A 15204-nucleotide genomic window follows, 5' to 3' on the forward strand; every position below is an offset into this window, starting at 1 on the left:
CACCTGTACTGTAAATGTGAGGGGACACACAGCTCCTCAACAATCTCTAGGTACTGGCGAAGTCCCAGAAGGAAAGAGTGACCCCGCCCATCGAGCAAAGGACGGGTGCATTAGTGTGGAGAGATATTCAACATGAGCTCTGGTAAGTGAAGGCTGTGAATGGCATGAAAGCTCTTTGGAAATGATTGTGGATGATTTTTTTCTCAGGTGACTGCCCCACAGACTGAGGAGGGATGTGTGGTTCATTTCCTGGATTAGTTACCGAAGAACAAAAGGAGCAGAAATAGGCCACTCGAGCCTGCTCCGCCATTCAATGAGATCATGGCTGATCATCGACCTCAACTCCACTTTCCTGCACTGTCCCCATATCCCTTGATTCCCTCAATATCCCAAAATCTATCGATCTCTGTCTTGAATATACTCAAAGACTGAGCCTCCACAGCCCTCTGGGGTAGAGAATTCCAGAAATTCACCACCCTCTGAATGAAGAAGTTTTTCCTCATCTCAGTCCTAAATGGCTGACCCCTTATGCTGAGACTGTGACCCCTGGTTCTAGACTCCCCAGCCAGGAGAAACATCCTCCCTGCATCTACCCTGTCAAATCCTGTAAAGATTTTGTATGTTTCAATGAGATCACCTCTCATTTTTCTAAACTCTAGAGAATATAGGTCTAGTCTACTTAATCTCTCCTCATAGGACAATCCCCCTTTTCCAGGAATCAGTCTGGTGAACCTTTGTTGCACTCCCTCAGTGGCAAGTATATCCTTCCTTAGGTAAGGAGACCAAAACTGTACACAATAAGAACATAAGAACAAAAGAAATAGGAGAAGGACAGGGCCATACGGCCCCTCAAGCCTGCTCCGCCATTTAATACGATCATGGCTGATCTGATCATGGACTCAGCTCCACTTCCCCGCCTGCTCCCCATAACCCCTTATCCCCTTATCATTCAAGAAACTGTCTATTTCTGTCTTAAATTTATTCAATGTCCCAGCTTCCACAGGTCTCTGATGCAGCAAATTCCACAGATTTACAACCCTCTGAGAGAAGAAATTCCTCCTCATCTCTGTTTTAAATGGGCGGCCCCTTATTCTAAGATCATGTCCCCTAGATATAGTCTACCCCATCAGTGGAAACATCCTCTCTGCATCCACTCTCTCAAGCCCCCTCATAATCTTATACGTTTCGATAAGATCGTCTCTTATTCTTCTGAATTCCAATGAGTAGAGGCTCAACCTACTCAACCTTTCCTTATAAGTCAACCCCCTCATCCCTGGAATCAACCTAGTGAACCTTCTCTGAACTGTCTCCAAAGCAAGTATATCCTTTCATAAATATGGAAACCAAAACTGCATGCAGTATTCCAGATGTGGCTTCACCAATACCTTGTATAGCTATAGCAAGACTTCCCTGCTTTTATACTCCATTTCCTTTGCAATAAAGGCCAAGATACCATTGGTCTTCCTGATCAATTGTACCTGCAAATTATCCTTTTGTGTTTCATACACAAGTACCCCCAGGTCCCGCTGTACTGCAGCATTTTGCAATCTTTCTCCATTTAAATAATAACTTACTCTTTGATTTTTTTCTGTCAAAGTGCATGACCTCACACTTTACAGCATTATACTCCATCTGCCAAATTTTTGTACACCCACTTAACCTGTCTATGTCCTTTTGCAGATTTTTTGTGTCCCCCTCACACATTGCTTTTCCTCCCATCTTTGTATCGTCAGCAAACTTGGCTACGTTACACTCAGTCCCTTCTTCCAAGTTGTTAATATAGATTGTAAATAGTTGGGGTCCCAGCACTGATCCCTGTGGCACCACACGAGTTACTGGTTGCCAACCAGAGAATGAACCATTTATCCCGACTCTGTTAGTTAACCAATCCTCTATCCATGCAAATATATTACCCCCAACTCCATAAACTTTTATCTTGTGCAGTAACCTTTTATGTGGCACCTTGTCAAATGTCTTCTGTATATCCAAATACACCACATCCACTGGTTCCCCTTTATCCACCCTGTTCGTTACATCCTCGAAGAACTCCAGCAAATTTGTCAAACATGACTTCCCCTTCATAAATCCATGCTGACTCTGCCTGACCAAATTTTGCTTTTCCAAATGTCCTGCTACTGCTTCTTTAATAATGGACTACAACATTTTCCCAACCACAGATGTTAGGCTAACTGGTCCATAGTTTCCTGCTTTTTATCTGCCTCCTTTTTTCAATAGGGGCGTTACATTTGCAGTTTTCCAATCTGCTGAGACCTCCCCAGAATCCAGGGAATTTTGGTAAATTTTTTTTTTTTTTTTGAAATTCGTAGCCAATCGTTCCAATTCTTTGTCAAATCACAAACGCCAGAGGTCACCTTGCACACGCCAAGGATCACTCTGCGCCAATGCTCTTAGCCAAAAGACCTAGAGCCACTGCACCGTTCCTGGAAGTACTGCAATACCAGGTTCGTGCCATGGAGGTAGATGGGTCAGGTCCCCCACACACTTCCGTGGAGGTGGATGGGTCAAGCCACCCCACCCACCTCCTGTTTCCAAAAAAGCAAGCATATACCTTCCTGATCCAGGGAGAACCACCCGGAGGTCATGGTGGCTACTCCCCTGTCAGGTCAGTTACGCATGATCTTAGCCAAATTACAACCAATGCATCCACAATCCCTGCCATCAGGTCCAGGGGATTTATCTGCCTTTAGTCGCATTATCTTACTGACTACCACCTCCTTAGTGATTGTGATTGGGTTAAGTTCTTCCCCCCGCTATAGCCCCTGGACTATCCAATGTCTGAATATTGTTAGTGTCCTCTAACGTAAAGACCGATACAAAATATTTGTTCAGAGTTTCTGCCGTTTCCATGTTCCCCATTACTAATTTCACGGTCTCGTCCTCTAAGGGGCCAACCTTTACTTTAGTCACCCTTTTCCATTCTATATACCTGTAGAAACTCTTGCTATCTGTTTTTTTAAGGCCCATGGTCGCCTGAAAGCGGCGGCCACAGGTCTCCGTGGAGGGGCCGCCATTTTAGAAATTGCTTTTCCTCAGTTTTGGAGCAGTGCTCAGGACCGCGGTGCCCATTTTCCCGCCGCGATGTGCACGCGCTGACCCGTGACCGACTGGCGGTGACCCCTTCTTGCAATTGCCCTGCGGGAGCGGCGCCGCCGGTCGGTGTCACTCACAGCTTTTGCTGTCGGTGCCCTTTCTGTGGCTGGGCGGCTCAGCCGCCCTTAAAGGGGAGGTGGCGCTGCTGGCAACACAAGTTGTGTTTTGTTGCCAACTGTCAGGTCGGGCCGACACTTATGCCCGCCGGGTTCGGCCGGGCCGCCAACAGGCAGTCTGGTACCCTGCCTCTTGGATGCCAGGCCACAGGCCCGGCCGAAACCCTCCCGGGTGGCCCAGTGTTTGCCACTGAAGTGGTTGCAGAGCGCACAGCGGCCCCTCCCCTTTAACTGACGGGGAGCAACTTTGTGATGCACCAGCGCGATGATGTCATCAGCACGGCACTGATGCCTTGCAGCATTGGTCACTCCGCCCCGCCCCCCACCTCCGCCCCATGAGTGAGGGTCACTCCGCCCCGCCCCCACCTCCGTCCCGCGAGTGAGGATCACTCCGCCCCGCCCCCACCTCCGTCCCGTGAGTGAGGGTCACTCCGCCCCGCCCCCACCTCCGTCCAGCGAGTGAGGATCACTCCGCCCCGCCCCCACCTCCGCCCCGCGAGTGAGGGTCACTCCGCCCCGCCCCCACCTCCATCCAGCGAGTGAGGATCACTCCGCCCCGCCCCCACCTCCGTCCCGTGAGTGAGGGTCACTCCGCCCAGCCCCCAACTCCGCCCCGTGAGTGAGGATCACTCCTTCCCGCCCCCACCCCGCGAGTGAGGGTCACTCCGCCCCGCCCCCACCTCCGCCCCATGAGTGAGGGTCACTCTGCCCCGCTCCCACCTCTGCCCCGCGAGTGAGGGTCACTCCGCCCCGCCCCCAACTCCGCCCTGCGAGTGAGGATCACTACGCCCCGCCCCCACCCCGCGAGTGAGGGTCACTCTGCCCCGCCCCCACCTCCGCCCCGCGAGTGAGGGTCACTCTGCCCCACCCCCACCTCCACCCCGCGAGTGAGGGTCACGGTGCCCCGCCCCCACCTCTGCCCCGCGAGTGAGGGTCACTCCACCCCGCCCCGCCTCACCTCCGCCCCGCGAGTGAGGGTCACTCCGCCCGCCCCCACCTCCTCCCCGCGAGTGAGGGTCACTCCGCCCCACCCCGCCCTGCGAATGAGGGTCACTCTGCCCCGCCCCCACCTCCACCCCCACGATGAGGCCACTTCCGCCCCGTTGCAAAAAATAACCCAAAGTGCTGCATTTCTCTGGATTAACCGCCCTAGGCATTGGGGCGGCCGGAACATTTCAATAGCGGTAGGTGCAACATGTTTCGGGCAGTGGGCAATTTCAGCCCCAGGTGTCTTCCTGACCCACTCTGCTTATCTTTACCCAAAACTCTGCTTTGCTCCAGAGCCTTGACATTTCTCTTGCTGCTTTTAAATGTACTCTTTCTTAACTTCTCCGAGTCTCCCTTCATTCGTTTAAAGCCCTGTCTATTGCCCTAGTTATTCTATTTGCTTGAACATTGGTCCCAGCCTGGTTCCAGTGAAGCCTGTCCCAGTGGAACAGCTCCCTCTTTCCCCAGTACTGGTGCCAGTGCCACATGAAGCAAAACCCCTCCCTCGCGCACCACTCTCTGAGCCACACATTTAACCTTCTAATCTGCTTGTCCCTATGCCAATTGATGCATGACACAGCAGCTTGGGAGATTGTTTTCAAGATCCAAACTGTTCATATTATTAAATATTAACATTTGAGTTAGCCTGCCAAAAGCAGACTCCAAACCCAACTCTGCCTGAGATAAGTCAAACTTTTGGCAGGCCAGAAATTCTGATTTAAAAAAAAAAAATTTGCCCAAATTGTGTCATTTAGTATTAGGGCTAGCCTTTAACTTCATAAAATGGTGAGTATAGTGGCAGGCATGGCTCAGTGGGTCGCACTCTCACCACAGAGTCAGAAGGTCGCGAGTTAAACTCCCACTGAAGAGACGTGCACAAAATCGAGGTGCTTCAGTGCTGTGCCAAGGGCTAACCGAGCTTGGTAATGATAGGGGTGCGGGCTGTGTTCTTGATCTAACAATGAAGGTCTATTGCAGTCAACCACTTCACATCTTTTTCTCTGTTTTATTTATTCATTCACAGATGTGAGTGTCGCTGACAAGGCTGGCATTTATTGCCCATCCCTAATTCCTCTCGAGAAGATGGAAATGGATCATCTTCTGAACCACTGCAGTCCGTGTGGTGAAGGTGCTCCCACAGACTTGTTAAGTCCATAGTTGGAGGATTTTGACCCAGCGATGATGAAGGGACGAGCGATATATTTCTGACTCCGGATGGTGTGTTTCTTGGAGGGGAACGTGGAGACTGTGGTGTTCCCATGCGACTGCTGCCCTTGTCCTGGTTGGTAGAAGTCGCGGGTTTGGCAGGTGCTGCTGAAGAAGCCTTGGTGAGTTGCTACAGTGCATCTTGTAGACTACAAGACCTGTTCATGATCTTAAACACAAACGGGTTGATGTGCTGGGTACAGGCTGCAGGCAGGAAGCCTCATTTTATCCGCAGCCAATGGGTGAAGCTCCCTGTTATTATTTGGGTGTCTAAATCTTTTTGGTTTTCCAGAGTACTACGGGTGTCTCAGCTGTACGGGGGGTGGGGAGGGAGGATGAAGAGTGGGAGAGCAATAGTGGTAGGAGATTCGATAGTTAGGGGAGCAGACAGGCATTTCTGCGGCCGCAGACATGATTGCAGGATGGTATGTTGCCTCCCTGGTGCCAGGGCCAAGGATATCATTGAGCGGCTGCAGGGCATTCTGGGGGGAGTGGGTGAACAGCCAGAAGTCATGGTCCATATCGGTACCAATGATATAGGTAGAAAGAGGGATGAGATCCTGCAGGCAGAGTTTAGGGAGCTAGGAGAGAGATTAAAAAGCAAGACCTCAAAGATTGTAATCTCTGGATTACTCCCGGTGCCATGTGCTAGTGAGTCGAGAAATAGGAGGATAGAGCAGATGAATGCATGGCTGGAGAGATGGTGCAGGAGAGAGGGCTATAGATTCCTGAGGCAATGGGACCATTTCTGGGGGAGGTGGGACCTGTACCAGCTGGACGGGTTGCACCTCAACAGAGCCGGGACCAGTATCCTCACAGTAGGGTTTGCTAATACTGTTGGGGAGGGTTTAAACTAGTTTGGCAGGGCGATGGGAACCTGAGAGTAGATTCAGTATGGGAGTGGAGGGGGGGGGGGAAGTAAAGCTGGAATTGGAAAGCAAAAATGTAGAAAGTGAATTTGAAGGACAGAGGAAACAAGGGCTAGAAAGTAGTCAACAAGGTCTGGCTGTACTCAATGGTATATACTTCAATGCAAGGTGTATAGCGAATAAGGCAAATGAGCTGAGAGCACAGCTAGATACTTGATAGTTTGATTTTATAGCTATTACAGAGACATGGCTAAAAGAGGGGCAGGTATGGCAGTTCAACATTTCTGGTTACAGGATTTTCCGATGGGAGAGAGAGAGGGGTAAAAAGGGAGGTGGAGCCATGGTATTGATTAAAGAAACTATTACAGCAGTGAGAAGGGATGATATGTTAGAGGGATCATCAAATGAGGCCATATGGGTCGAATTGAAAAATAAAAAAAGGGTGATCACATTGCTGAGAGTGTATTATAGACCCCCAAACAGTGGGAGGGAGATAGAGGAGCAAATATATAGGCAAATTTCTGAGAGGTGCAAAAACCATAGGGCAGTAATAGTAGGGGATTTTAACTAACCTAATATTAACTGGGATAAAATTATTGTGAAGGGTATAGAGGGTGCAGAATTCCTAAAATGTATTCAAGAGAATTTTTTTAGTCAGTATGTAACAAGCCCAACACAGCAGGGGGCAGTTCTGGATTTAGTTTTAGGGAATGAAGCTGAGCAGGTGCAAGGGGTATCTGTGGGAGAGCATTTAGGTGCCAGTGATCATAATTCAGTCAGATTTAAGGTAGTTATGGAAAAGGACAAGGAGAGACCAGGAATAAAAGTTCTAAATTAGGGAAAAGCCAATTTTGCTGAGCTGAGAAATGATTTAGCCACAGTGGACTGGAAACAGCTACTTGAAGGTAAATCAGTGTCAGAGCAGTGGGAGGCATTCAAGGAGGAGATCCGGAGGGTTCAGACCAAATATGTGCCCTTAAAAAAAAAAGGATGGGACTAAAATCTAGAGCCCCCTGGATGTCTAGGGACATACAGGGTCGGATAAAGAAAAAAAGGGAAGCTTATGACAGATACCGAGGGCTAAATAGTGTAGAATCTCTAGAGATGTACAGAAAATGCAGGGGTGAAATTAAAAAGGTTATTAGGAAAGCAAAGTGAGAGCATTAAAAATTCTTGGCAAGTAAAATCAAGGAAAACCTAAAGATGTTTTATAAATATATTAAGAGCAAGAGGATAACTAAAGAAAGGGAAGGGTTTATTAGAGACCTTAAAGGTAATCTCTGTGTGGAGGCAGGAGATGTGGGTATGGTTCTTAATGAATACTTTGCGTCTGTTTGCACAATAGAGAGGGGCGATGCAGACATTTCTATTGGCGAGGAGTGTGAAATATTAGATTTAAATAAACATAGTGAGAGAGGAGATATTAAGGGGTTTAGCAGCTTTGAAAGTGGATAAGTCCCCAGGCCTGGATGAAATATATTCCAGGCTGTTAAGCAAAGCAAAAGAGGAAATAGCAGAGGCTCTGACCATCATTTTCCAATCCTCTCTGGCTACAGATGTGGTGCCGGAGGAGTGGAGGACTGCTAATGTGGTACCTTTGTTTAAAAAGGGAGAAAGGGATAGACCGAGTAATTACAGGTCAGTTAGCCTAACCTCGGTGGTGGAAGGACAGGATAAATCTTCATTTAGAAAGACACTGATTCATCAAGGACAGTCAGAATGGATTTGTTAAGCGAAGGTCGTGTCTGACTAACTTGATTGAATTTTTCGAGGAGGTAACCAGGAGAGTCGATGATTGTATTGCGTACGATATAGTATATATGCATTTTAGCAAAGCTTTTGATAAGGTCCCACATGGCAGACTGGTCACAAAAGTAAAAGCCCATGGGATCCAGGGCAAAGTTGGATCCAAAATTGGCTCAAAGGCAGGAAGCAAAGGATAATGGCCGATGGGTGTTTTTGTGACTGGAAGGATGTTTCCAGTGAGGTTCCACAGGGCTCAGTTCTGGGTCCCTTGCTTTTTGTGGTATATATCAATGATCTCGACTTGACTATATGGGGTATGATTAAGAAGTTTGCCGATGACACTAAAATTGGCCGTGTGGTTGATAATGAAGAAGAAAGCTGCGGACTGCAGGAAGATATCAATGAACTGGTCAGGTGGGCAGAACAGTGACAAATGGAATTTAATCTGGAGAAGTGTGAGGTAATGCATTTGGGGAGGGCTAACAAGGAAAGGGTATTCACATTAAATGGTAGGACACTGAGAAGTGTAGAGGTACAAAGGGACCTTGGAGTGCAGGTCCACAGATCCCCGAAGGTAGCAGGCCGGGTAGATAAGGTGGTTAAGAAGGCATGCGGAATACTTACCTTTATTAGCCGAGGCATAGAATATAAGAGCAGGGGAGTGTTATGCTTGAACTGTATAAAACATTAGTTAGGCCCAGCTGGAGTACTGCGTGCAGTTCTGGTCACTGCATTACAGGAAGGACATGATTGCACTGGAGAGGGTACAGAGGAGATTTACCAGGATGTTGCTGGGAGTGGAGAATCTTAGCTATGAGGACAGATTGGATAGGCTGGGTTTGTTTTCCTTTGAACAGGGGAGGCTGAGGGGAGACCTCATCGAGATGTATAAAACTGTTGTAAGGGGCTATGGCTAAGATGGCGCATGGATATTGTTGCAGAACGAGAACTGGCAGGGACATTTATACACATGGAAGCATGGGACCCCCAAACACAAGGGCAAACGCCAACGTTAGATCCCGAGACACTCTGGGGCTGGTTACGGTCTGGTTGCTGAAACATCTGTCAACTCATCCCTTTTGGTGTGGAATCAAGTCATCCTCGTTTGTTGTATGGAGAGAAAGCAGGAAAGGGGTCCTGAGGGAATGATCAGCCATGATCTTATTGAATGGCGGTGCAGGCTCGAAGGGCCGAATGGCCTACTCCTGCACCTATTTTCTATGTTTCTATGTTTCTATGTTTCTATGTTGTTCATGGTATTTTGGTGTTTGAAGGGCGTTGGCTCCAGTTTTTACTATTTGCGGGTGTGGAGTTTTTGGGGTTGTTTGAGGGATGTAAAGTATTTTGATTATTTCCTTCAGCCTCTAGTGTCTGACAGTGGACTTCTGTCGGAGATGTGGCAATATTGTGGCACAATACACACTCATTATTAGCTGCATCCCTCAGCTCCCTCCATTTAAGTGAAGCGCTCCATTATGCTGCGTGACCCTTGTGCCGACACCATTGGCCGCTGCCTCCTCCGTGGCTGCTGCTGGTCCTCCTCATCTGGCTGGAGAATTGGGGCCTCGCCAGGCTCCTCCTCCTCCTCATCTTCCCCTTCTCCTCCTCCTACTCCTGAGGCTCTCATTGTAGCGTTGTGGAGCGGGGTCATTAGCCAGGTGGCCAGGCCGTATCCCTTGTCCCGAGCAGCCAGCCTCGGCCTTCCCGTGGTGGCTGAAACAGTTGAGGTACAGTGCTCTACCGCAGAATATACGCATCATGTGCGCTTCCAGGATAGCGAGCATTGACTGCGAGGATGCGCTGCGTGTAGTTGCACATTTAGGGAGTGGTATCCCTTTCTGTTTCTGAAGACCTTTGCATTCTGGAATGGTGCTCACAAGGCCACGTGCGACAGTCAATTTCTCCTTGCACCCTCGGGAACTATCCTGGCAAACCCACATGCGTGCTCATCCTGTTTCTCCCTGGTCATCGGGAAGGTAATGAAGTCCATTCAGCGGGTGTAGAGAGCCTGTGTGATGTTGCGGATGCAACGATGTGCTGCGAATTGAGAGACGCTGCATATGTTCCCTGATGCAGCCTGGAAGGAGCTGGAGGCATAGAAGGTGAGTGCCACCTTGACCTTCACTGCGAAGGCCAGCACAGTCCTGGTGTCGATGTGAGGCTGCAGGTCTTCCTGCAGGAGATGGCATATCTCTGTCACTACCTCCTTTCGGAAGCGCAGCCTTCTGACACACTGCTCCTCGGACACGTCCAGGTCTAAGCGTTGCCATCGGAGAAGCCGTGGGGAATGAGGAGTCCTGGCCTGACGTCTAGGGGCTCTCCTCCTTCGGCTGCCGACATGGCCAACAGCCCATCTCTCTTGACGCCGCCTTACTAGAGCATGTAGAATGTGATGCTGGCGGCATAGTAATGCACCCATTAAAGGTTTCAACTTCAGTTGTTAGCAAGCTATAATGTTATGTCTATCTGCCGCTGTAATCTCGGAGGCTCACGCACCGTGCTGTGTGCAAACGTTGCACTGACTGTGACCTCCCAGCGAAGCGCTTCCTCATCCCCGGTCAGTAAGCTATTACGCTCACATTAACGCCTCTCCGGGCCGTTACCTGAGGTGCTCGACAACCAGCCCAAGATCTGGTCATTATCACATTGCTGTTTGTGTGTGCAAATTGGGCTGCTGCGTTTCCTACATTACAAACCTTCAAAAGTACTTTATTGGCTGTAACATGCTTTAGGATGTCTTGAGGTCAGGAAAGGTGTTATATGAATACAACCCATCTTATTTACTCTGGCGTTCATACCCAATTCACACTCCAACTTTGGCTCTGGTGCAAAGCTGAACACACTTCACATGGACATTAAGCTCAGTGTGAAAGCGCCCTTAATCTATCAGTGTTTCACTGATGGCAATTTCTCAAGAGGTTCTGTGAAAATCAATCATTATATGAATTCCTTTTGTCTTCTTCTGTTTATATTGAGCTGCTGCCGATTATTGCGGTTCAGTACAGGCTGGCTATTTTTATCTGCGTGCTGATAGAAATCTTGATCCTATAATCCAGATTCATGCACAATATTCTTCAGTGAACTGATCATGTGATTCGCCTGGATTGGGTAAAATTTACATTCGGCTCAATTCCCATCATTTTGGACTGAGATGCACCTGTTCCTTTAGTTTTCTTTGTGAACAGCCACTGTGCCTTCAACTCACAGCATCTTTAGGCAATCCTTCAGCTAATGCTTCCTGTGCCTCAATCTATCTGTCCCCTCTCTCCCCGTTCTCCCACCCCCCTGAATGTTTAAGATGTTATAACTGGCTACAGGAGCGCTAACCGTGAAAGCACTTTGGAATGGATTCTCGTGGCTCGGGGATTGGTGACAGCAGGACTCCCTCTGAGCCCTTTGACTCCACCGTAAAGCCCAAAGCATTTCCTTGGGTTGAAGTTCACTTGGAATACAGGGACAATATTTAACTTAGACGTGGGGAGGGGAAAGGGCCAAGAGCCTTGAAAAGCAAGAGTGGAATTTGTTTTCAAGCCTCAGCCAATGACAGAGGTCCAAAGGCCTAAAAAGTTCAGTAGTTGCTGTCTCTATGGAGGGAGAGGTGGTCCCTTCAAGGTCACTTTCCTCCATCCGTAGGGTGCTGACTGCCTCTCATCTTAGGCAGCCCCCTGGAGTCGAGGATGACTTGCTTCCACACTAAACTGAGTACTAAGGTGACTGATGAGACAAATGCGGGACCTGGAGTCTCGGTCACAGGTGGGGCAGACGGTGGTTGGAGGGACGGGGTGGGTGGGGGGGCTTGGTTACCCGTACGCTCCTTCTGCTGTTTGCGCTTGGCTTCCGTGTGCTCCCGGCGAAGAGACTCGAGGTGTTCGCTGCCTTCCCGGATACTTCTCCTCCACTTTGAGCGGTCTTGGGCCAGGGATTCCCAAGAGTCGGTGGGGATGTTACATTTTTTCAAGGAGGCTTTCATGTCCTTGAAGTGTTTTCTCTGCCCCCCCTGAGGCTCGCCTGCCATGATGGAGCTCGGAGTAGAGCGCTTGTTTTGGGAGTCTAGTATTGGGCATGCGGACAATGTGGCCCATCCATCGGAGCTGATTGAGCGCGATCAATGCCTCGATGCTGGGGATGTTGGCCTGAGAGAGAACACTGATGTTGGTACACCTATCCTGCCAATGAATTTGCAAGATTTTGAGGAGGCAACGTTGGTGGTACTTCTCCAGTGCTTTGAGGTGCCTACTGTACGTAGTCCATGTCTCTGATGCATATAGGACGGTGGGTATCACTACTGCTCTAGACTATGAGCTTGATGCCAGGTTTGAGATCCTGGTCTTCGAACATGCTTTTCCTTAGGGGACCGAAGGCTGCACTGGTGCACTGAAGGCAGTGTTGGACTTTGTCATCGACGTCTGCCCTTGTTAACTGTAGGCTTCCAATGTATGGGAAGTGGTCCACATTGTCCAAGGTCTCGTCGTGGATGTTGATAATTGGGGGGCGCGGGGGGCAGTACTCTGTGGCGGGGGCAGGTTGGTAGAGGGATATGACTGCCTCTATCCCAGGGTCTCCCATCACCATTGTCTTGGTAGTCCCTGGAGCCGGTGGTATCGAGCAGGGGAATTGAATCTTTCCAGCACCACCTCCCCGCTAACACTTACATGCAGCAGGTGGGGGAGGGACAGTCGGCATGCTACACATCAGAGCAGTTAGTGGATGAGCTCATCCCAGCGCATACCATCCACCTGGATCTTCAGAAATCCTTTGAGAAAGTAACTGTGCAACTGATGACCCAGCCCGACAAAACCCAGCTCCCCTCTCCACAGGTGTGTAACTTGATCAATGTGTTGCGTTCCCCAACTTTCTGCACGTTTTTGCTTTGTCAAACTCCAGCTTTTGAACTCATGTTGGCACCTCTGAAGTCCGGGCACCATTGTGGGATTGGCCTTGTGCTTTCCCTTGCCACACGATCCAGTTATCTCCCCGCCTGCACACGCAGCTTTCGCTGGATGGGTTTTATCCCGAAATGAGACTAGCACAAAGGGCACTGTCTCGCGTGCTGCACCAAATGTAATTTGGGATTGCATATGTGTCTGTAATTTCCCCTGTGACCATCCTTTATTCTGTATATTTGATGTTAGTGGATTTGTGTTGTGTTGTGTTTCAGTCCCATTAGTCTGGTCTATTGATTGCTCTTCTGACACATTAGATTAAGATTAGTGAATTACTGCCAAGGTTCAACCACATTTTGTTTTGTGCTGTGATACTTTTATTAACCAGGGCTGAACTGTGTCCAGGTTTATATCTTACTGGTGCCGATGGAGAGAGTTTGACAATAGGAATAAAGAGGCTGGGTTGCCAGAGGGGCCACAGTCGGCCTCAAGAGATGGTGGTTGGGGGGGGGGGGGGGGGGGGGTGCAAAATGGCATCAAAACTTGTCCGCTTGGCAGAGAAGGATGATCTTCACCTGACTAACCTGCTGCCACCTTGGCCTGACGTCTATCAGGGCTGCTCCAGCTAATTATCAACTGTGTGACGAAGAGTGAGAGGGTGAGAGGGAGTGTGAAGGGAAGAGAGTAAAGGGGAGTCAGAGAGAGTGTGAGGGAGAGGGATAACGAATGAGGGAGAGGGATCGAGAGAAAGAGAGGGGGAGAGAGAGGGAGGGAGAGAGAGAGAGAGTGAGCGGGAAATAGCATGAAGGAGAGAGAGTGTGAGTGTGAGTGTGAGAGAACAAGAGGGAGAGAGTGTGAGAACGAGAGGGAGAGAGTGTGAGAACGAGAGGGAGAGAGTGTGAGAACGAGAGGGAGAGAGTGTGGGAGGGAGAGAGAGTGTGGGAGGGAGAGAGAGTGTGGGAGGGAGAGTGTGAGAGAACGAGAGGGAGAGAGTGTGAGAACGAGAGGGAGAGAGTGTGGGAGGGAGAGAGAGTGTGGGAGGGAGAGAGAGTGTGGGAGGGAGAGTGTGAGAGGGAGAGTGTGAGAGAACGAGAGGGAGAGAGTGTGAGAACGAGAGGGAGAGAGTGTGGGAGGGAGAGAGAGTGTGGGAGGAGGAGAAGCTGGACTTGCATTGTCCTTGATCACGGTTGGATGTGAATGCCAGGTTTCCCAGATGGATGACCATCATTGTAATGCCATGTGCCGCTTGCTCTCTCACAGCACTCTATCTTCACAAAGTGGGTTCCTGGTTTGAGCTTTTTATTTACTGTGTAGACAAACATTCCATGACCTTTGAGTGCTTGCCATCTAATTCCGACTAATTCCATGGCTATTAGCAGCGTACAACTTGCTTGAACTTCTAAAGTCCTACAGTGTTGAGAGGCAGCAATAGGTTATGTGATACACTTGTTTAATGAGCCGTAAAATGAAATGGCAGATGATTTGTTTCCTGCATGGCAGAGCGATGCTTAAACAAGATCCGTGGTTGGTGAAAGTACACCATAAATCCCGCTACCTAGACAACACATCTATTGACTTTGCTAATCACAATCGATTAGAATACGAAGAGTGCCAGCTCCCCTCTTCGCACAATCCCATTTGCTAATTGCCATTTGCTTTTTTTTTGCTGTCTGCAACATTAAAATGATTAATAAGTTCTCAAAATGTGATCCAATGTAATTAGCAGAAAGGATCTGTCCTTTAAAATTATTTATAAGAAACAGCCGTGTTTTTGCCTGGCCTACTTAAGCAGGCTGTGCCTCAAGGGAAGGGAAGACAAATCAGATTTGTGTTTTGCACCTTTTGTGAGATCTCTGTGGAATGGGAAAGGTTCTCGGGGCATGTTGCTGCTGTTGTATCCCAGGTTGTCATCAGCATCATCATCGGCAGTCCCTCGAACGAGGATGACTTGCTTCCAAGCCAAAAGGGATGAGTTCACAGATGTTTCGATGAAGGACCCGATATTCCAGTCCTGAACTCCAGGGGTGGAAGATGCCTGTGCGTGGATTTTTTTAACGTGGGGTGGCCGTTGCACACCAGCCACCACACGGGCTTGACAGAGCTAGGTCTTGGTCCAGTGGCAAGGGTTACCCCAGACGACTGGAGACCAGCTCTGCAGCACGGACCTAGTGAGCACACATATCGCAGTGTGGGTTGGCCCGTGCTGCCCCTGGGCCCTCGCCTCTTCTGGGCCCCGCACCCTCATTTGTCGCACTTCTTCCACGATCTCTCGCTGCTCCTCCGCCA

This window comes from Pristiophorus japonicus, chromosome 15 (assembly GCF_044704955.1).
Source record: "Pristiophorus japonicus isolate sPriJap1 chromosome 15, sPriJap1.hap1, whole genome shotgun sequence".
Lineage (NCBI taxonomy): Eukaryota > Metazoa > Chordata > Chondrichthyes > Pristiophoridae > Pristiophorus > Pristiophorus japonicus.